Source organism: Semicossyphus pulcher, unplaced genomic scaffold, assembly GCF_022749685.1.
Source record: "Semicossyphus pulcher isolate SPU_LCO1_2020_fin unplaced genomic scaffold, fSemPul1.0.p SCAF_18, whole genome shotgun sequence".
Classification (NCBI taxonomy): Eukaryota; Metazoa; Chordata; class Actinopteri; order Labriformes; family Labridae; genus Semicossyphus; species Semicossyphus pulcher.
Window position 1 is genome coordinate 8523810 of NW_027211691.1, and position 23763 is coordinate 8547572.

The following is a 23763-nucleotide window of genomic DNA, read 5'->3' on the forward strand; positions in this document are numbered from 1 at the left end:
AAAAAAGTAGTCATGATAACTGTACAGTGTCACGCACACTGAATAATGACAATGTGGTTCCAAATACAGCCACAACAACTGCAAACATAACAGAGAGATGCTTATGCTTTACGACTGGACTCACTTCCTGCTTAACTGGGAGTACAGCACCAGATGACAATATACCAAAGCTGCAACTGACACCTACTGGGGAAAGTAATGATTGCATGCAGCTAGCACAATGCTGTAATGAGTCCGATTCAGCAGTTGAAGAGAACCCATTTGCTTCTCTTTCCACGCTTTTTCAGTGGGTTACTACACGGGTCCGCAGCCAACATACGCCGTTGGATTCTGTGTCTAATATGTTACTTTCATGGGGATAGTTACCGGCCAAAATGTAAGAAATAGCAACAGCAAATTTTCGGGTTTTTTTCCTCAATATTGTGCAGCCCTAATGTTGTGTTCGCCATGCGCCATGGTGAGGTTACTTTTAGACATGTAGGTGCATATATCCGAAAAAAACACACACACACACGCACGTACGTGCGTTTGCATGGTTGTCATAATAATGAAATTTAAATGTTATTTGGATCTGCTTAATAGTGTATTCGTATCATGCAAGGTGTACTATTCTATATAAATTTCAAAGGACGCTTAATCAGCGAGAGAATATCGACATAGAAGACAGTTTTCTCTTCTTAATCATCTCTTTTAGTAATTCTGAAAAAGCAAAACATGTTTGTAGCATCGGGAGTACATTGCACTCTCACCTATAATAAGTGGTAAATATGCACTTCTCTCAGCGAGAGCAGTTGAAATACAACATATGGCTCTCTTTGGTAAAGATGCCTTAATGTCTCAAATGAAACCACACCAACTGTCATAATAATGAAGTTTAAATGTTATTTAGATGTGATTAATAGTGTTTTCGTGGTCATACAAGGTTTACTATTCTATAATGGTCAAAATACGCTTAAATCAGCGAGAGAAGCTCAAAACGTGCTTTGTTGTTTCAATAAGTTCCTTCATGACATATAAGGCAGTTTCCTTTTCTTAATCATCTTTTTTAGTAATTCTGAAATAGCAAAACATGTTTGTAGCATCGGGAGTACATAGCACTCTAACCTAAAATAAGTGGTAAAAATGCATTTGTCTCAGCGAGAGCAGTTGAAATACAACATATGCCTGTCTTTGGTAAAGATGCCTTAATGTCTCAAATGAAACCACACCAACTGTCATAATAATGACGTTTAAATGTTATTTAGATGTGATTAATAGTGTATTCGTGGTCATACAAGGTTTTCTATTCTATAATTGTCAAAGGACGCTTAATCAGCGAGAGAAGATCGACATAGAAGTTTTCTCTTCTTAATCATCTTTTTTAGTAATTCTGAAAAAGCAAAACATGTTTGTAGCAAAGGGGAGTACATAGCACTCTAACCTAAAATAAGTGGTAAAAATGCACTTGTCTCAGCGAGAGCAGTTGAAATACAACATATGGCTCTCTTTGGTAAAGATACCTTAATGTCTCAAATGAAACCACACCAACTGTCATAATAATAAAGTTTAAATGCTATTTGGATGTGCTTAATAGTGTATTCGTGGTCATACAAAGTGTAATGTTCTATAATGGTCAAAATACGCTTATATCAGCGAGAGAAGCTCAAAACGTGCTTTTCTGTTTCAATAAGTTCTTTCATGACATATAAGGCAGTTTCCTCTTCTTAATCATGTCTTTTAGTAATTCTGAAATAGCAAAACATGTCTGTAGCATCGGGAGTACATTGCACTCTCACCTATAATAAGTGGTAAAAATGCAATTGTCTCAGCGAGAGCAGTTGAAATGCCTGTCTTTGGTAAAGATGCCTTAATGTCTCAAATGAAACCACACCAACTGTCATAATAATGAAGTTTAAATGTTATTTTGATGTGATTAATAGTGTATTCGTGGTCATACAAGGTGTAATATTCTATAATGGTCAAAATACGCTTAAATCAGCTAGAGAAGCTCAAAACGTGCTTTGCTGTTTCAATAAGTTCCTTCATGACATATAAGGCAGTTTCCTCTTCTTAATAATCTTTTTTAGTAATTCTGAAATAGCAAAACATGTTTGTACTATAGGGGGATACATAGCACTCTAACCTAAAATAAGTGGTAAAAATGCACTTGTCTCAGCGAGAGCAGTTGAAAAACAACATATGCCTGTCTTTGGTAAAGATGCCTTAATGTGCCAAATGTAACCACACCGACTGTCATAATAATGAAGTTTAAATGTTATTTGGATTTGATTAATAGTGTTTTCGTGGTCATACAAGGTGTAATATTTTATAATGGTCAAAATACGCTTAAATCAACGAGAGACGCTCAAAACGTGCTTTGCTGTTTCAATAAGTTCATTCATGACATATAAGGCAGTTCCCTCTTCTTAGTAATCTTTTTTAGTAATTCTGAAATAGCAAAACATGTTTGTAGCATCGGGAGTACATTGCACTCTCACCTAAAATAAGTGGTAAAAATGCATTTGTCTCAGCGAGAGCAGTTGAGATGCCTGTCTTTGGTAAAGATGCCCTAATGTCTCAAATGAAACCACACCAACTGTCATAATAATGAAGTTTAAATGCTATTTAGATGTGATTAATAGTGTATTTGTGTCATAGTGTGTGCTATTCTACAATGGTCAAAATACGCTTAAATCAGCGAGAGAAGCTCAAAACGTGCTTTGCTGTTTCAATAAGTTCCTTCATGACATATAAGGCAGTTTCCTCTTCTTAATCATCTCTTTTAGTAATTCTGAAATAGCAAAACATGTTTGTACTATAGGGGAGTACATAGCACTCTCACCTATAATAAGTGGTAAAAATGCACTTGTCTCAGCGAGAGCAGTTGAAATACAACATATGCCTGTCTTTGGTAAAGATGCCTTAATGTGCAAAATCAAACCACACCGACTGTCATAATAATGAAGTTTAAATGTTATTTGGATGTGATTAATAGTGTATTCGTGGTCATACAAGGTGTAATATTCTATAATGGTCAAAATACGCTTAAATCAGCGAGAGAAGCTCAAAACGTGCTTTGCTGTTTCAATAAGTTCCTTCATGACATATAAGGCAGTTTCCTGTTCTTAATCATCCCTTTTAGTAATTCTGAAATAGCAAAACGTGTTTTTAACATAGGGGAGTACATAGCACTCTCACCTAAAATAAGTGGTAAAAATGCACTTCTCTCAGCGAGAGCAGTTGAAACAACATTTGTATACTTGGGTAAAGATGCCTTAATGTGCCAAATGAAACCACACCGACTGTCATAATAATGAAGTTTAAACGTTATTTGGACGTGCTTAAGAGAGACGAAATGTGCCTTCTCAGGTGAATACGAGATTCTTCTCCACAAGATCTTTATTTAATAAATTATTTTGTCATCTATTTATTTATATATTTTACCGTACAATGGAAATGTAAAACCAAATGAAAACGTTGTAGATTGATTCTATTTTTTTTCATCAATCTTATGCATCCTCACATAAATCAGGCCCGTATTCTACCGTTTATTCCATCCAACTTCATACTTCGTAAAACCACCATACTGAGCAGACATTTTAGGGTTGTCACCTGTCTTTAAAAACTGCAACGAACAATACACTGTCTCTCCTGGCTAATACTGAGGGCATCATGTCCCTGTAATAGCAATAGTTACTATAGCAGTCAAATGTTCATCCCAGTTCAGATTTTCAAAAATTCTACTGTCTAATTGCAGCAGCCAGTCATTCCTTCAGCGTGATCCACCTGACTAAAGTTAACGTCAGGCACTCAATCTTCCCCTTACTGTCTTATACACCCCGGTGTCAGAGTCCAGGTTAGCCTAACTGTAAATAATCTGGCTACTGTAACATAAAGTTTACTCCCTGCCGTCAAACTCCACCATCAATCTCCACTGAGTAGTAGTATCCTGTTCCTGTATTTCCAGCACGTTTGATTAGTTAATGCATCTCTTCTCCCTGTTTGCCACAACTCTGGGGCGCTGAAAAAATGGCCCAAAGTTAGCTGGTCTTCATTGTCAGATTTGGAAATTATAATTACAATTATTATCATCATTATTGAAATGGCCATCAGATGTGAATAATAATACAGTTAACTCATTGTCTAATAAGTTCAATTTCTGGGAAAGGTTGGTATTTCATATTGAAAATTAACTATTGGCATTCAAGACTATACACAGGACAAGTGCACAGATTCCATCTGACTTATGAATGAGATATGCTAAAAATGCTGACCAAAGAAAAACATAATTTAATTATATTAAATTTTTTTATATACATTTTTTTGTCTTTCGTTTTCAGGAAAGACTTAAACTGGACTCTTGGGGAGAGTGCACCTCAATAGCAGCACCAGGCCATATAATGACAGAGGATGCTGGAACCAGGAGAACAGAGGCTGGCTTCAAGGTGAGCTGTGATGTATATTTCAGTGTTTCAGCACTGAAGGCGATCTGTGATTTATATTTGCAATTTCTACTTTTTTCATCCAGGTTTGATGACGTAGAGGTCACAAGCATCACGATGACTTGTGGTCACACATACAGAAAATACATTCTATGTTTGAGGCCACCTTAAAAGTACCTGAAATTATGTGGTTAAGTTATAGCCCCTATAGACTTTGTTGGGGAAACCGATAGGAAGTTAAGCAAATAAAGTTTATTCCAAAAAGAAACTGGACTTAAAAATTGAACCAAGTCCAGTTGCCTTCTGGATTAAACTTTTATACAATGACCTGGATGACTCACAAACTTTACACATACACAATTTTGTTGTTTTGGGAAGTTTTAGCAGTCATATACCTGACTTGGATTTATGCATGTGATCAACAAATTGCTTCATTTCAAATGTTAGCTGATGAATGATGTTGATCCCGGTGCATGCCAGCACCTTGTTAGTGCAACACTCTGTTGCATGGAGAATTGTTTCAACTGTACTGTGTGAGGTTGCCTGATGCAGCCCTTGAAAAAGAGCGGCAGCATGCTCCATGTTGAACAAGGCAGAGCTCAGACCAGAATTGTACCATACTTATAAGAACAGTGAGTTCTGCAGCAGCAGAGCATTGCCTCTGCAGTTATTTATGGACACTACCATCAGAGCACTTTCTCAGAGTGTTCACAAAACAGACTGAAAAACATCATGACACAGGATTGTCTGAATGCTCTGGCTAAACATTCCTGATACCAATCAGAGGGTTGGGAGGTTTTTGGCTCTCAGAAGGAAAGTAGAGAGCAATTAATCTACAAATAGAAACAAATGCAGGGTTTGTCAGCACATTGTCTTTCCTGAAAATAGTTGTCTCATTTACTTAAAGCAGCAATAAGCAACTTTTATATGAAAGTGAAATCTGTACACTTTTTTTAAAACTATCCATACACTTTGTGTATTCTACAGCTAACAGATTTGATTGCTTTGTTCTAGTCATTTTGTTGATAAAGACACTGACACACTATTTTACGCACTTGACTCCCATGCCTATATGTCCATTTATTGCTCATTGCTTTCATGTTCACTTATACTATTTAATGGTTTGTAAATAAAGCTGCATGTTTGGATGATAAAATGTTCTGACATGTTTGAATAAAATACTAGTTTGATATTTAACAACTGAGTACAAATGAATTTTTTTTCATCTTTACTAATTTTTGCTAGAAATAACACTAACGATGTGTGCTGAAGTTGCTTGATGTGGCACAGCCCCACCTAGGAAATTTGCCTCCAGCCGTTCTAGGCTATGTCCTGTCAACGTGCAGGAGATAAGCTGTCCTTCACAAATAATACCTCACATATATAGGCCTAGTGAAGTCATGTTTGAAACCACATCCTGAGTCCCCAAAATGCTTTTCTCTCAGGTAGCACCCCAGCCTGGGATAGCCTCTAATCCCAGTTTTAATGGGATCGAAGGCGAGTCTCCTTCTTCTGACAACTCTGGGCACAGCTGACTTTGAAGAAGACGTCGCTGGGCCCTGATAAGTCATTAAACCTCACCGCAGTCAGAAATACATGTCTGGAGCAGGGCCCAAATTAATACCGAAGAAAGGATACACTTCAACGATCATGCAAGCACTGAAAAGGTGAGGAAAAGCATTTAAAAACATTCTTCTTTTTTTAACTTTGTTGATCACGTTGTTCTTGCCGAGGATTTGCTGACTAGGTTGCTTGTGATCATGTTCGTGTCAAGTGGCAGCTGAGCAGTGTGTGGGAGGGACAACTAAAGAAAATCTTGTTACTGTTTGAAATTTCATGACAGAAAGTTGTGGTAGCAGTTGAGCTGAGGGCCGAGGACCCCGCTCTTGATAGTTTTAAGTGGCAATGTTTTATAGGCACCTTTAGCCTGCAGTGTACAGTAAACTTCATTTGGCGTGTCCTGACGGCTTGATAGTGTGATATGTTTTTACATCGAAAAGATGCATTTATTGTAAACAACCGACTGGGCCAACACGCCTCCTCCACCCTCCCCCGACCTCTCTGGATGAAGTAAAAAAGTCATAACTGAATTCCGCATGCTTGCTAAGATGAGTTTAATATTACAGTATAGTATATCGTATACAGAACATTGCACTGGTATAGCTTAATCTACAAATCCACAGAAACAGTGCTGCTACAGCTTACGCTCACGGGGTTTCATCACTTTGTTCAACCGAATCAGTCCGTACTAAACTCGGTCGAAAGGCCTTTTCATACTCCACCCCATCAAACTGGAACACACTACAGCATAATTTAAAGCTGTCCCAAAGGGATTTTTAAGATACTTAAAAACAAACAAACATGGAGACAGCGTCTGTGGGAACGTAATATGATTCTATATTTTATTGATTCTTCTGCATTCGTCACTTTAATAGTTTTACTATTGCATTGTAATCTCTGTAGTGATTGTTGATTATTCGTCAGTCTGTAACTCTGTGTTGTTGCTGATGTCCAAGCAGATCTCTCTTGAGAATGAGAAAACCACGATGTAAGTAAAATAGTTGGTTTACTTTTTCTTTGTAAAACGCGTTTGAACGGCAAACGGGGGAAAAAGTTACAACATGAAAATGATACCATTTAAAAAAAAACTAACTCAGGGAAGGAACATGATGTTTCTAGAAAAAAAGCATCATTCAGAAAAAATAAGCGTTTTAATATATTCACATTTTTCACATTTGTAATATAGTATTGCTTACATTTCTTAGAGCATAAGCAAGAGCATTTGAACTCTCTTCTGTCCCATTCATCGTTCACTCGCGTAATGCGTCGGGCTAGCAGTTGCAGATCAGCTCTTCCTTCGTTCTTCTGCTTGACAATTTGATCTGATTAGCCTGTTTTGGATGTGATGTGATACATTTGATTGATGTCTGGTCCATGTCAGCTTTTCTTTCTAGCTCGCAATATAAATATTTTACTGAGTAACGGATGGATGTATTACTTTCCTCATTTAAAACATAGCCTACTGAAGTAAAAGTAAAATGACTGACTTTGAAGAATACGCTAAAAAGCACAAGTACACGAAAAAGCAACTCAATTACAGTAATGTGAGTACTTGTAATTCATTACTTCCCCCTCTGTGTATATGGAGATGACAGCTTATTAGTCAAAAGACGCGTAACTCGGTGAGATGAGATCTTAATTACCATCCTGGGGCAGCTGTGGGCAGGTGTGTGCTTAGCCCACCGTCATGTGGATCTCGTCCACATCATCAAAGTTAAGGAAAAAATACCAATGGCCAAAAAAACGTAGCAGAGATACAAATAGGCTACCGGTTCCACGTTGTTAATGATTGTGCAAGCTCCAGCCCGTCTCCAAGGCTTCTCCCTGCTCCCCTGCACCCCCTCCTCTCGTCTTGTTCAGGCAAAACAGCAGGTCTGCTCCAATTCTGGCTCCGGACCTTTGAATCCTTTCAACTGAGATGAAACAGAACGATATAGGCGCGCGGGAAATTTCCCTATCAGTATTAAGTTACTGATGAATTGTCCCCATCCATAATTTTGATAAAAAAAATATCAAATGATATATAATATCAATTTGTAAAAAATTAATTTAATTGGATCGATCGGATGCCTCTTCAACTTGCGATAGGACCCGTGCTTATGAGACAGCGGCCAATCTGTTTTTCACTGTTAACAGGGACTCCAGGCTGTAATGGTGCTCATCATCTTCAGTGATGAACCTGAGAGTTATACAGAGCTACATCAGGCTTCATGATTAAATGACTTTCTTTTTTTAATGTCACGTCTGCACTTCTGTCCATATGCATGCTTGGATATATCTTGCTGCAGGTCGGCTGCTGAATTTGAATTCTCCGCGCACGTTGTATTTCGGTTTGGTCCGGTAGTGAATCAAATTAATTGACTTTGTTTTTTATTTTGGAGAAGAACTCTGCTTGCATATGTTCATATTTGCTGCAGTGTAGCAGGAAGTGTGTCTTTGTCTCCAACTGTCTGGGTGGACAGAGCTCACATAGTCTGTCCTCTCTGGGCAAACCAGGTGCCTCTGTGTCACCTGTCTCGATGGCCATTGGCCAGGCTGTGTCCGCTGAGTCTGTACCTGGTTAAATACTCATCAGTCACAGTGCTCAGATAGTCTGCCACTGTGTACTGTCTGTTTAGAGCCGAATAACTTTTGCGATTTGCTCTGAGTGTTTGTGCTAAATGTCCAATAGTTGATGTAATGTTGTTTTGAGGCCTGTTAGAGGAGCTGAGCCTCAGGATCAGCTGGCTGAGGCGACTTTTCTCCATGTTCTCCTCATGGCACTGCAGAGCTTTGTGATGGTACAAGTTGGGGTCACTTGTTTTGAGGTGTTTATACAATTTGATAGCTCTTTTTTTAAATTCTAATTAAAAGTAGAAATTATTCTATGTCAGTGGAGCCCAAATAAAACTGATACTGGTTTCCCTGCCCCCTGGGTCGTTTCAGGAATATCATTATTCTTGTTTTGTCTAAATGAACTGTCAGGGCTTAGGTCTGACAGAAGGTTGCTGTTGAAATGCCCCCTTTGATGGAGCCAGCAATATCAGATCATCTGCAAACAGTAGGCATTTGATTTGTGTGTCAGACAGGGTGAGACCCGGGATATTAGACTGTTCCAGTTCATCAGTATAAATGGCCAGTTCATCAGTATAAATGTTAAAGAGCTAGCTAGTGTACGAGATTTTATCATGGCTGCCGGGTTGGGGGCAATTGTAACACTGTGATCGAGGGCAATTGTAACAGTGTTACAAGCCACATTGGCCCCATATAAGCACCTTTTGAGATACATTTCTGTTAGAAAATGGACATATTTTACTGAATTTAAATATAAAATTAAAACTGGGTGTAGTTAAAAAGGGTGTATTAAAATATATGTGTTTGTTATATCATGATCATAAATTTGTATACAATAAAAACTGAATATGTCGCTTGTAACTCTTTTTTTAACATGTATTGAATATTACCTCCACATTTCATTGTGTTAATCTGTTTATGTCTTTCTTGTACTATTTCAATTAAGCTTGGTTAGAGACTCATCAGCTGATCAGTCTATTTGAGTAAAATATACTTTTGACTCAATTCAAATAATAAAAATCTAGTTGCCACTAGAATAGTTGCCTAGCTGTCTGCAAAAATAGACAAACTTTTGCTTTGAATTTGTACAATACCTGAAATCTTAAAGAAATTCAACCCTATACAAAAAATAATCTTTAGTAACATTATTAGATACTATAGCAGATATTTGATTACTATAAGGTGTGCTTTTATTTGAGAAATGGTGCCTTAATATTGCTGGGGGCAATTGTGTTATTCTTATTTTTGGGAAATAATAATAATAATAACAATTTGAGATCCACAGAATGTATTGAAAAAGGCATACATGTCAAAACAAGGGCATAGTTTAGATTTTGACATTGGTGGGGACATAAAAACAGTCAAAAGGGGGTCCCTGCAAGCTGAGGCTTTTTGTATTTATGATAGTCTTCTGACCAAAATGTCATGTCATCTAGAGCCTTTATTTATAGATAACTATATAAACCAACACCTTTACAGTTTAGCTTTCTGTACTTTTATGATAGAAACAAGCAAATGTTAATAATTAAAGAAACGCTGTTCTGGGATTGACATAAAGGTTTTTAGTATATACTGAATACAACAATGGAGGCAATTTAACAGAGACTTATTAACTTCATTCCAGCCATAGTGCAATTGTAAACACGTCTCATACATCAACATTATAGTACAGTACTGTCGAAGAAATTAACAAATACAGAAGATCCACAGTACATATCACCTGCCTAATGTAGAGGGAGCAGATACAGGCATAACCTGGTATTGCACGTAGCCAATAACCAAGTACCGTAATCACAGAACACAAGACATTTTTTACTCCCTCTCACTTCTAGTCTTTCTGTTTCTGTGTACAAATGGATCAGTTTCCTTAGAAAGACACCACAGTATCAGCTACTGCATGTAAAAATACATCTACACTGATAAAGCTAGTCACCACTTATTTCATATATTTTATATACGTAGTATTGTATTCATGCCCACATTATTAAAACCATGTATGGTTGAGTACTTAATATATCTCTTCGTATACCAGTGTAACCTCAATGCAAAACAAAACAATTACATACATTTACTCTAATCATACTCTTACAAGCCTAGGCCTAACCTGTGACCCTGCCTCCCCTGCTCTGCCTGAATATCTAGACAGGACTGCTTCTGTCACCTGATAAAATAACCATTGTCCTACATCATCAGACTAACATTTGTCCCACTACTTACATATCACCAAGTGATTATTCGACATCATCCGAGACCCTGCCTCTCCTCCAGCCTCTTCTTTTCTGTCTGACTTACTAGCTACATCGTCTGGCAGCTTCTGTCACCTGACAAAATAACACATAGATGCATGCCATATGAACGAGAGACATGTGCCTATTCAAAGCTCTCATTTCAGACAAATATTGATGAACCATTGTTATACAGTACATCAGACTAACATTTTTCCCAATACTGAATCTTACTACTAACATATCACCAAGTTGTTATTCAGCATCACCTGCGACCCTGCCTCCCCTCCTCTGTCCAAGCTAAGACATGGTCCAGTTGCTTCTGTCACTTGAGTCTGACAAAATAACACAATGATTGATGCATGCCATGTGAAAAGCTAGGGAAAACATTTATGGCTAAGTTAAGTATTATTACCATTATTGTTGAGTCTACACATTAGCAATTGGGAAAATATTTTATTTAAGTGGCTTACATTTTTACTTGTTGTGAAGTAGCTCCTGATGTCAATCTTCGTTTTTATACATGCCATCCTTTTCGTTTTGTGCCCTGCACAGAAAGTTAGTGTCGTCCTCACCTACATGCACATCCGTACATCTTGCAGACGGAGCTTTGGCACTTCTTAAGCAGATGTAGTTATAGCCAATTACACGTTAGCAAGAAACGGCAAATCCAATCCTATTAGCGGAGGGAGGCGGGAGGAGTAGGGCGTGAGATCTGTTAACAGTTTGTGTACCAAATACATTGACTAAACGGACACTGACGGACAGCAGTGGTTAATCAAAATTATTGCCAGGGAAAATTCAGTAGTTGCTGGATATTGCTAGGGACACGTCCTTATCGTCCCTACCCACGTCTACGCCCTTGTGTCAAAATAATAAAATAAATACTCATTATTTTAAAAATGATTAATTCATGTTTTCCTTTTACATACATAGATTTTTACCACAAACTGGTGCATGGACATTTTCATTTCCATGTTCGTTATCAACTTGGGATGGCCCAAGGTATAGGCAGATATAATAAGACCTCTCAAGTTTAATCAAAAGCTCAGAGTGAGATTTCATCTGTTCAGGCCGTAGTGACTCAAAATTTTGTAGTTTCGCCCCAGAGGACCCTCGGCCCCTCGGCCCCACCCAATTATTTTTGCTATTTAAAAACTAGTTCGATTTTTCATACATTTTTCCTTTGTAAAATACCCCTTATCCATGCAAATTACCAGTTACTTGACTAAAAGGTTATTGAATTACTTTATAAATTACTCCATGTAAAAGTGATTATTACTGTATAAAATTAAGTTTAACATCAGTTTAAATATTTGCTTAAATTTTATCATTAAAGTGCACTATACAACTATATTACTGTTGCCTACCTAAATTTTCTTTTTCTAGAATTTGCATTTAAACACAATGTCATTTTTCGTTTACCGTCGCCTAATGGTCATTTTTCTGAGCCGACCTTGAACACATCATAATATAACCTTCTGGCACCTCGTTTACTTCGCTAATTGGCTTTTATTCTGCGGATTTCAACATCGGATTGCTATTTTTAACTAACGGGACTTGCTACAATGTTTGAGTGCACTTAAGGAGGCTGCTTTAAGCAGACGACCTGTCCTGCAGCAGCAGCCAGAGGTGACGGAGCTGTTTCATCCAACAGACAGTGAAGGTAGCGTGACTCTACTGGAGATAGAAGTTACTGAACGCACGGAAGGCTGCTGAAGACCGACTGGACATCCGCTTTCTGTCTGTCTGATGCTGTCAGTCATTGCGGTGCTGTAATGTAATGAGAAGTCCGTATGTCTCTGATCATCATCAACAAGGGTTTCGATTAACGACAGGATATTGTTAGGTAGTTACGTTTGGCGCAGAGAACTTTGCCTTTACTTTACTTTTACTTTAAACGAGCAGACCAATGCTTTAGCTATGCTACCGTTACCCTGCAGTACAGTTAACTACCGGAGTGAGTGAGTGAGTGAGTGAGTGAGTAGACGAATGAGGATGGAGTAGTGCCGATGTGACTTCTTTCAGGGTGGGTAGAGATGTGTTATCCGCTCTAAAGAACAATAGGAAGAAGGGAGACTCCTCCGTTTAACTGGCTTTGACGGTTTTAGGTGTCGGTCTTCTAGCTGCAGGCTAACGTACAGCGAATGAGTGGACGAGCAAGAGAATGGGAGCGGAGGTCTATCTGGACAGGGGTGCTGATCAAATCTGAGCTGGGTGAGTAGAATACAGTGGATGAAACTGTAGGTCTACATATTTATTGTGATTCACATTCTTTGTGAAAAATCAAATTTTCAATTCCTGAATTTTGTGCTGATTGTGATATTATGTTAACATTATTGGTAATGTCTTAGATACAGCTCATTATAGCATAATGACTCTGGGATTGCGGTAAAATATTTTGTACAATCGATGTGCCAGAACAATAGTGTTACATCGTTATATTTTAAATTCTATTTTAACGGTCCATTTCCCTTACAAAGTTAATTCTCCTCCCACAGATTCTATTTTCTCTCAGACGTGGATTCTGCCTAAATTACGAAAATACGTCAGACCTTTACTCGGCATGCTTAAGATCAAATTTACATATATTAAGATTAGATATGGTTTGATTCAAATGAGAACTAGCATTTGATATAACTACCTGAATTTTTTGTGCAACAAATTTATCTGTATCATACTAGGCTATATTTAGTTCTCTGTCTCTTTCTCTCTCTCACACACACACACACACAGAGGGCAAAAGGGCAAAGCCGGGCACTTGTTTGCAAACATCTTTGATCTTTGAAATGCCGGTGCATGTGTATCTTTTTGATCTGGTTTGATGCACAATTGGTCACCGTTAGTCGGCAAGTTGTTTATCAGGCGGTCAGTCTTTAATTTGGACCTAGTGAAGGAGTATCGTAGACTTAGGGCTTTTTAAATCAAGTTCTATGTAAGCTACCCTTTCTAAGAATTTATAGATGTTTGTAGATTAATAAAATTACCGTTAGTGGCAGTGCAGTGTGTACCAAAATGTGGGCCGTCAGGACCAGGAAGGAATTAAATTATTTTATTTTAAATAATTTGAAAGTTTTTTTAATTTTCCTAGGGAAAATAAAAGTCAGACGTGGAAACACAATTTGCTGTGGAAACTGGGCGCATCATGGGCATACATCAGCCATGATCCATGATGTTCACAACACGCGAGTCTCTGTTTGTTACTCACGCAAAGCAGCGCTTCTACTCATAGGAATAAGCAGTGTTTGCTAATACAGTTAAATAACGTTTATGGGACTGTGAGACGGCAAGCTTTTGTTTCCGGAAGACGTGGGGCTGCTTTTTACACACACCTGCTTCAGCTCAGGGAAATCCCTGCTCAAGCTACACATGGGCCAAAAACAACCGAGACTGACAACAAAGCTTTCCATAATGCGCGCTCATTCTGTTGCCCGCTCTGTCTAATTTTGCTGGACAGTGGGATCGCTTTAGTGAATTTAACATCAATCCGTGTTTCGACATACGGTATATTGTACAGTGACCTGTGTGTTTTCTGCCTGTGCAGGGGCACAGTGGAAGGAAAGCCCGATTTATATAAGAAGAATGACTGAAATCCACCGTGTAAATAGCATAACGCCTGCCTGCAGACGCACCTGGCCCTTAAAGGGAATGAGAGCTGACACTCTGAAACCTAACTAGCAAAAGTGGGTCGGAAGCGCCCTGTGTAAGTGATTTCACTTAGCTCCATGCGCTTTACACTGTGCGCCTTCCGCCATGTAAATAGGGCCCTAGCCAAAATAAAATATCATACAGATGCAAAGTATACAAATAATTAAATAGAATATACCCTGCTTTCTACACTAAAGCCAAGTACCGGTTGTTATGACCGGTTAACAGTTTCCCTTGCACACAAGCTGTAAGAGATTTTCCAATTTTTCCCCTGGTTTTCAGAGTATGAGACAAGAACGTTATGGGCCTAACTGCCTACAAAAGCAGTTTTCATGTCTTAAAACCGTTCCGAAGGTCACTTAGTGACAGCAGTTAGGGTAGGTAGCACTTTTTTTGTATGGATTTTTATTAAGCTCTGTTCCTTTTTTACATGGCTGAAGGAGAAGACGAAACGAATATACTGAAAAAGTGTTTTTGGAGGGATGGACTCGTTCAAACGATGAGCAGCTTTGGTAAGTTTAACATCATTTTATTTATCTTTGTAAGCTACTGACTATAGTGACTTGATGAAGTCAGATTCCAAGTCCGGAAGACGCCTTGGCATGTGCGTTGTGGCATGTGTGCGACCATCTGCTTGGCTGGAATCTTGTTGAGCTGTTTGTGTTCATTTGCATTTCTTGGTGGTCATATAAGTAAATGTGACAGGTTTTCATACGTTTGTTCTTTTGTCTGCGGCAGTGGCATTGATTTCTGCTTCATGCAATGTCTATTTGTAATGTAGCATCCTGTCATAATGTAATATCAGTGTTAAGGTACATTCTTTAATTTCTTAGTATCTATTCTACTATCAAAGGGTATGGATGAGTTAATGATTAATAGTTTTTAAAAGAAGTGGAAGAATTCTGAATGAATTTATCTCTATTATTATTATTATTATTATTATGATGATATTAAATGTAGTTGTAATTTAACTACTGAATACCTCTAATAAGGTATACTGTATATAGCAACTAAGGTCAAGCAGAGATGACCTTTTTCTCCTTTAACTTTAATAAGAGAAAGAAAAATAAGAAAAAATGAAAAACAAAATAAGTCTCTGTCCACCCAATATTATTTCTATCTTAAAAATACAATATTGTCTGTCTCACTGTTCCTCAGTGTTCTGTTTAGACGCAAGGTTATTAGCCTCATCTTAATGGCAAATACGTAATACATCGCTCCGTGACCACTTTAACATTCATTTTGATATGGACAATAAGAACCAAGCCCCTTCATATCCCTTGAATATGAAAGGGCAAGCCGTGGTGCTGCTGGACTACCAGACTGTGCAGCTGTATGTCAGAATGCGGTCTGTTGTGCAGTGATAGAAGTTTATAAAGAGTTATTGATGGAGTCTGTTGTACCTGAGGGTTTTGCACTGCTGACCAGGAATAAGGTGTTTAGGCTCTCTGTGATGATAGAATGAAATGCTAAGCTCAAGTCAACAGCATCCCAACAATCTGTAGGTATAAGGGTTTTCCAATTGGGTGAGAGCTGTGTGAAAAAGTCCTATGTGTAGTTACTTTATATTTTTAGTGTCACAGAATAACAGGATTGGTAAAGATCAGTAATTATTGCATAAAGCAATCAACAAATGATACACAACAAACACAAAAAAAGATTTATTATGCTAAGTTCTGATTAGATGTAAGCTTATTAACATTATGTTAATGGCAAATGATACATTGCACTTTTGACCGATGTCACATTTATCACGATTTGGACAATAAGCATTAGAAACCAGGGGGATATTCTACAAAGTTTATTGTCATATGTATGTAATAACACAGCGGTTACACCATACAATGAAATTCTTACTTTGTCAGTCTCCCTTCACGCAACAGTAAAAGCAAAGAATTGAAATAAAAATATAAGTTAAAAGTAAAGTGCACTATGCATCATGCAAATATTGCAAGTACAAGTAAACATGTATCGTACTATTGCACAGTAAATTTGCATAGTAATGAAAATATTTCACAGTGGTGTAAATCCACAGTCCAACAAGTTACAGTTCTATTATGCTGTTAAAGTGAGAGTGATTGAATGGGAGGGAGAGGGGGGCAGTGTTTGATGCTGCTATTCAGCTGTCTGATGGCCTGTACATAGAAGCTCTTTGGGAGGGGCACGATGATGGTGGACTTGAAGTAGGCAGGCACAGAGGCCTGAGCGAGGGACAGGTTGTAAATGTCTGCCAGCACATCAGCCAGTCCACATGAGCAGACCCTGGGTGCATGCCAGGGGATGTTGTCTGGACCAGCTGCCTTCCGTGGGTTTGTTCTCCTCTGGTAGTATGACTTGGCTGGTTGTTGTCCCCGCACTCCTCTGCTTGTAGTCTGTGATGTGTTGAGGACCTTGCTGGGGATCTGCAGTGGTGTAGTATCCCTCCAGCTTCAGTTTGTATTGTCCCTTGGCTTTGCTGATGGATCTACACAGGTCGTATCTGGCTTTTTTGTAATCCTCAGCATCACCTGATAAAAATGCAGTGGAGCGAGCATGTAGCATGGACCTTACTTCACAGTTAATCAAGGGTTTCTGATAAGGGTATGTCTTGTAGCGTTTTGTGGGAACAATGCTGTTAACACATGTGCTGCTATAGCTAGTTACAGTTGAAGCATATTCCTCTAAGTCCACATTACAGTCCTCTTTCAAAGCAGCAGTTTTAAACACATCCCAGTCTGTACTCCCAAAGCAGCCCTGAAGCACTAGATCAGTCTCTTCATTCCACACTTTAATAGTCTTACTTACTAGTGGGGGTTGCTGAAGAAACCTGTCTGTGGGCTGGATAGAGAAACATTGAGATGTGGTCTGACTGTCTGAAATGTGGCCAAGGTGCAGCCTTGTAGGTGCTTCTCACGTTGCTGTTGACTTGGTCTAGGATGTTATTCTCCCTCGTCAGAAAGCTCACGTGCTGATGGTCTTAAGATTGTAGTGATTAATATCCCTGGCTACGATGAACACAGCATCCGGGTGTACAGTGTCTTGTTTGCTGATCATATCATGCTATAGCATAGCACAAAGTAGTACAATAAACTTTTTATAGGCTAATGGTTTATATACATAGCATGGACTATATTATCAGAACATGAGAGGCTAATGTTGGACACAATTACCATTTATGTAACTTAATGGTCTATCTGACCGCATAAAAATGGAGAAACGTCAATTTAATTTTCAAAACCAACACTTTACTTTCATAATTCCCACAAGCCTTGTGAAAACATGTCATCTCTGGCAAGGGCTGTGTTTCAGTGACACACACAGACACACACACACACACACACACACACGCACGTACGTGATTTGGATCTGCTTAATAGTGCATTCGTATCATACAAGGTGTACTATTCTATAATTGTCAAAAGACGCTTAATCAGCGAGGGAAGATCGACATAGAAGGGAGTTTCCTCTTCTTAATCATCTTTTTTAGTAATTCTGAAATAGCAAAACATGTTTGTACTATAGGGGAATACTATACATATACTATATACTATATACTATATACTATACATATACTATACACTCTAAACTAAAATAAGTGGTAAAAATGCACTTGTCTCAGCGAGAGCAGTTGAAATAAATATGCCTGTCTTTGGTAAAGATGCCTTAATGTGCAAAATGAAACCACACCGACTGTCATAATAATGAAGTTTAAATGTTATTTGGATGTGCTTAAACGTGTATTTGTGTCATAGTGTGTGCTATTCTACAATGGTCAAAATACGCTTAAATCAGCGAGAGAAGCTCAAAACGTGCTTTGCTGTTTCAATAAGTTCCTTCATGACATATAAGGCAGTTTCCTCTTCTTAATCATCTCTTTTAGTAATTCTGAAATAGCAAAACATGTTTGTACTATAGGGGAGTACATAGCACTCTCACCTAAAATAAGTGGTAAAAATGCACTTGTCTCAGCGAGAGCAGTTGAAATACAACATATGCCTGTCTTGGTAAAGATGCCCTAATGTCTCAAATGAAACCACACCAACTGTCATAATAATGAAGTTTAAATGCTATTTAGATGTGATTAATAGTGTATTCGTGGTCATACAAGGTGTAATATTCTATAATGGTCAAAATACGCTTAAATCAGCGAGAGAAGCTCAAAACGTGCTTTTCTGTTTCAATAAGTTCCTTCATGACATATAAGGCAGTTTCCTCTTCTTAATCATCTCTTTTAGTAATTCTGAAATAGCAAAACATGTCTGTAGCATCGGGAGTACATTGCACTCTCACCTAAAATAAGTGGTAAAAATGCACTTGTCTCAGCGAGAGCAGTTGAAATGCCTGTCTTTGGTAAAGATGCCCTAATGTCTCAAATGAAACCACACCAACTGTCATAATAATGAAGTTTAAATGCTATTTAGATGTGATTAATAGTGTATTCGTGGTCATACAATGTATAATATTCTATAATGGTCAAAATACGCTTAAATCAGCGAGAGAAGCTCAAAACGTGCTTTTCTGTTTCAATAAGTTCCTTCATGACATATAATGCAGTTTCCTCTTCTTAATCATCTCTTTTAGTAATTCTGAAATAGCAAAACATGTCTGTAGCATCGGAAGTACATTGCACTCTCACCTAAAATAAGTGGTAAAAATGCACTTGTCTCAGCGAGAGCAGTTGAAATGCCTGTCTTTGGTAAAGATGCCCTAATGTCTCAAATGAAACCACACCAACTGTCATAATAATGAAGTTTAAATGTTATTTGGATGTGATTAATAGTGTATTCGTGGTCATACAAGGTGTAATATTCTATAATGGTCAAAATACGCTTAAATTGGCGAGAGAAGCTCAAAACGTGCTTTGCTGTTTCAATAAGTTCCTTCATGACATAAAAGGCAGTTTCCTGTTCTTAATCATCTCTTTTAGTAATTCTGAAAAAGCAAAACATGTTTGTACTATAGGGCAGTACATAGCACTCTAACTTAAAATAAGTGGTAAAAATGCACTTGTCTCAGCGAGAGCAGTTGAAAAACAACATATGCCTGTCTTTGGTAAAGATGCCTTAATGTGCAAAATGAAACCACACCAACTGTCATAATAATGAAGTTTTATTTGGATGTGATTAATAGTGTATTCGTGGTCATACAAGGTTCACTATTCTATAATTGTCAAAATACGCTTAAATCAGCGAGAGAAGCTCAAAATGTGCTTTTCTGTTTCAATAAGTTCCTTCATGACATATAAGGCAGTTTCCTCTTCTTAATCATCTCTTTTAGTAATTCTGAAATAGCAAAACATGTTTGTACTATAGGGGAGTGCATAGCACTCTAACCTAAAATAAGTGGTAAAAATGCACTTGTCTCAGCGAGAGCAGTTGAAAAACAACATATGCCTCTCTTTGGTAAAGATGCTTTAATGTGCCAAATGAAACCACATCAACTGTCATAATAATGAAGTTTAAATGTTAGTTTGATGTGATTAATAGTGTATTCGTGGTCATACAAGGTGTAATATTCTATAATGGTCAAAATACGCTTAAATCAGCGAGAGAAGCTCAAAACGTGCTTTGCTGTTTCAATAAGTTCCTTCATGACATATAAGGCAGTTTCCTCTTCTTAATCATCTCTTTTAGTAATTCTGAAATAGCAAAACATGTTTGTACTATAGGGGAGTACATAGCACTCTCACCTATAATAAGTGGTAAAAATGCACTTGTCTCAGCGAGAGCAGTTGAAATACAACATATGCCTGTCTTTGGTAAAGATGCCTTAATGTCTCAAATGAAACCACACCAACTGTCATAATAATGAAGTTTAAATGTTATTTGGATGTGCTTAAATGTGTATTTGTGACATAGTGTGTGCTATTCTACAATGGTCAAAATACGCTTAAATCAGCGAGAGAAGCTCAAAACGTGCTTTTCTGTTTCAATAAGTTCCTTCATGACATATAAGGCAGTTTCCTGTTCTTAATCATCCCTTTTAGTAATTCTGAAATAGCAAAACGTGTTTTTAACATAGGGGAGTACATTGCACTCTCACCTATAATAAGTGGTAAAAATGCACTTGTCTCAGCGAGAGCACTTGAAATACAACATATGCCTGTCTTTGGTAAAGATGCCTTAATGTCTCAAATGAAACCACACCAACTGTCATAATAATGAAGTTTATATGCTATTTAGATGTGATTAATAGTGTATTCGTGGTCATACAAGGTGTAATATTCTATAATGGTCAAAATACGCTTAAATCAGCGAGAGAAGCTCAAAACGTGCTTTTCTGTTTCAATAAGTTCCTTCATGACATAAAAGGCAGTTTCCTCTTCTTAATCATCTCTTTTAGTAATTCTGAAATAGCAAAACATGTCTGTAGCATCGGGAGTACATTGCACTCTCACCTAAAATAAGTGGTAAAAATGCACTTGTCTCAGCGAGAGCAGTTGAAATGCCTGTCTTTGGTAAAGATGCCCTAATGTCTCAAATGAAACCACACCAACTGTCATAATAATGAAGTTTAAATGCTATTTAGATGTGATTAATAGTGTATTCGTGGTCATACAAGGTGTAATATTCTATAATGGTCAAAATACGCTTAAATCAGCGAGAGAAGCTCAAAACGTGCTTTTCTGTTTCAATAAGTTCCTTCATGACATATAAAGCAGTTCCCTCTTCTTAATCATCTCTTTTAGTAATTCTGAAATAGCAAAACATGTCTGTAGCATCGGGAGTACATTGCACTCTCACCTAAAATAAGTGGTAAAAATGCACTTGTCTCATCGAGAGCAGTTGAAATACAACATATGCCTGTCTTTGGTAAAGATGCCTTAATGTGCAAAATGAAACCACACCGACTGTCATAATAATGAAGTTTAAATGTTATTTGGATGTGCTTAAACGTGTATTCGTGTCATAGTGTGTGCTATTCTACAATGGTCAAAATACGCTTAAATCAGCGAGAGAAGCTCAAAACGTGCTTTGCTGTTTCAATAAGCTCCTTCATGACATATAAGGCAGTTTCCTCTTCTTAATCATCTCTTTTAGTAATTCTGAAATAGCAAAACATGTTTGTACTATAGGGGAGTACATTGCACTCTCACCTATAATAAGTGGTAAAAATGCACTTGTCTCATCGAGAGCAGTTGAAATACAACATATGCCTGTCTTTGGTAAAGATGCCTTAATGTGCAAAATGAAACCACACCGACTGTCATAATAATGAAGTTTAAATGTTATTTGGATGTGCTTAAACGTGTATTCGTGTCATAGTGTGTGCTATTCTACAATGGTCAAAATACGCTTAAATCAGCGAGAGAAGCTCAAAACGTGCTTTGCTGTTTCAATAAGTTCCTTCATGACATATAAGGCAGTTTCCTCTTCTTAATCATCTCTTTTAGTAATTCTGAAATAGCAAAACATGTTTGTACTATAGGGGAGTACATAGCACTCTCACCTATAATAAGTGGTAAAAATGCACTTGTCTCAGCGAGAGCAGTTGAAATACAACATATGCCTGTCTTTGGTAAAGATGCCTTAATGTGCAAAATCAAACCACACCGACTGTCATAATAATGAAGTTTAAATGTTATTTGGATGTGATTAATAGTGTATTCGTGGTCATACAAGGTGTAATATTCTATAATGGTCAAAATACGCTTAAATCAGCGAGAGAAGCTCAAAACGTGCATTGCTGTTTCAATAAGTTCCTTCATGACATATAAGGCAGTTTCCTGTTCTTAATCATCTCTTTTAGTAATTCTGAAATAGCAAAACATGTTTGTACTATAGGGGAGTACATTGCACTCTCACCTATAATAAGTGGTAAAAATGCACTTGTCTCATCGAGAGCAGTTGAAATACAACATATGCCTGTCTTTGGTAAAGATGCCTTAATGTGCAAAATGAAACCACACCGACTGTCATAATAATGAAGTTTAAATGTTATTTGGATGTGCTTAAACGTGTATTCGTGTCATAGTGTGTGCTATTCTACAATGGTCAAAATACGCTTAAATCAGCGAGAGAAGCTCAAAACGTGCTTTGCTGTTTCAATAAGTTCCTTCATGACATATAAGGCAGTTTCCTCTTCTTAATCATCTCTTTTAGTAATTCTGAAATAGCAAAACATGTTTGTACTATAGGGGAGTACATAGCACTCTCACCTATAATAAGTGGTAAAAATGCACTTGTCTCAGCGAGAGCAGTTGAAATACAACATATGCCTGTCTTTGGTAAAGATGCCTTAATGTGCAAAATCAAACCACACCGACTGTCATAATAATGAAGTTTAAATGTTATTTGGATGTGATTAATAGTGTATTCGTTGTCATACAAGGTGTAATATTCTATAATGGTCAAAATACGCTTAAATCAGCGAGAGAAGCTCAAAACGTGCTTTTCTGTTTCAATAAGTTCCTTCATGACATATAAGGCAGTTTCCTCTTCTTAATCATCTCTTTTAGTAATTCTGAAATAGCAAAACATGTCTGTAGCATCGGGAGTACATGGCACTCTCACCTAAAATAAGTGGTAAAAATGCACTTGTCTCAGCGAGAGCAGTTGAAATGCCTGTCTTTGGTAAAGATGCCCTAATGTCTCAAATGAAACCACACCAACTGTCATAATAATGAAGTTTAAATGCTATTTAGATGTGATTAATAGTGTATTCGTGGTCATACAAGGTGTAATATTCTATAATGGTCAAAATACGCTTAAATCAGCGAGAGAAGCTCAAAACGTGCTTTTCTGTTTCAATAAGTTCCTTCATGACATATAAGGCAGTTTCCTCTTCTTAATCATCTCTTTTAGTAATTCTGAAATAGCAAAACATGTCTGTAGCATCGGGAGTACATTGCACTCTCACCTAAAATAAGTGGTAAAAATGCACTTGTCTCAGCGAGAGCAGTTGAAATGCCTGTCTTTGGTAAAGATGCCCTAATGTCTCAAATGAAACCACACCAACTGTCATAATAATGAAGTTTAAATGCTATTTAGATGTGATTAATAGTGTATTCGTGGTCATACAAGGTGTAATATTCTATAATGGTCAAAATACGCTTAAATCAGCGAGAGAAGCTCAAAACGTGCTTTTCTGTTTCAATAAGTTCCTTCATGACATATAAGGCAGTTTCCTCTTCTTAATCATCTCTTTTAGTAATTCTGAAATAGCAAAACATGTCTGTAGCATCGGGAGTACATTGCACTCTCACCTAAAATAAGTGGTAAAAATGCACTTGTCTCAGCGAGAGCAGTTGAAATGCCTGTCTTTGGTAAAGATGCCCTAATGTCTCAAATGAAACCACACCAACTGTCATAATAATGAAGTTTAAATGCTATTTAGATGTGATTAATAGTGTATTCGTGGTCATACAAGGTGTAATA